A 664-nucleotide genomic window follows, 5' to 3' on the forward strand; every position below is an offset into this window, starting at 1 on the left:
CTCAACAGCTAGCAAAGCCGCACACAGTTCTAGGCGTGGGATAGTGTGGGCCGGACGAGGGGCCAATTTTGATTTCCCCATGACAAATCCAACATGGCATTGACCTTCTGAGTCAATAACTCTCAGGTAGGCTACTCTACTCCTATGGCTACTGTAGAGGCATCCGAGAAGATGTGTAGCTCTCTTCTTTGAGTGGTAGACAAGGAGACTGGGATGTAGGTCCGCTGAATATACATATGTTCCAACTCCATCAAAGATTCCTTCCACATGTTCCATTTCTCTTCTTTTTCTGGGGGAAGAGGGGCATCCCACTCACTCTGATCAGAAGAGAGTTCTCTGATTAAGGCTTTACCTTGCATTGTTATTGGAGCCACGAACCCAAGGGGGTCATAAAGACTATTCACTGTGGACAGGATGCCTCTCCGCGTAAAAGGCTTCTCATTGTGGGACACATGGAATGAGAAGCTGTCTGTTTCCAGGTTCCAGGAAAGTCCTAGACTCCATTGAAAGGGGAGAGGATCCACTCCTAGGTCCAGATCTTTTAAGTCTTTTGCACGGTCCTCCATAGGGAAGGCTTCCATAACTGTTTTGCTATTGGATGCAATCTTGTGTAGTTTCATGTTGGACTCCGCCAACATTGCTTGTGTTTTTCTTAGAATGTTGA

This window comes from Salvelinus namaycush, chromosome 39 (assembly GCF_016432855.1).
Source record: "Salvelinus namaycush isolate Seneca chromosome 39, SaNama_1.0, whole genome shotgun sequence".
Classification (NCBI taxonomy): domain Eukaryota; kingdom Metazoa; phylum Chordata; class Actinopteri; order Salmoniformes; family Salmonidae; genus Salvelinus; species Salvelinus namaycush.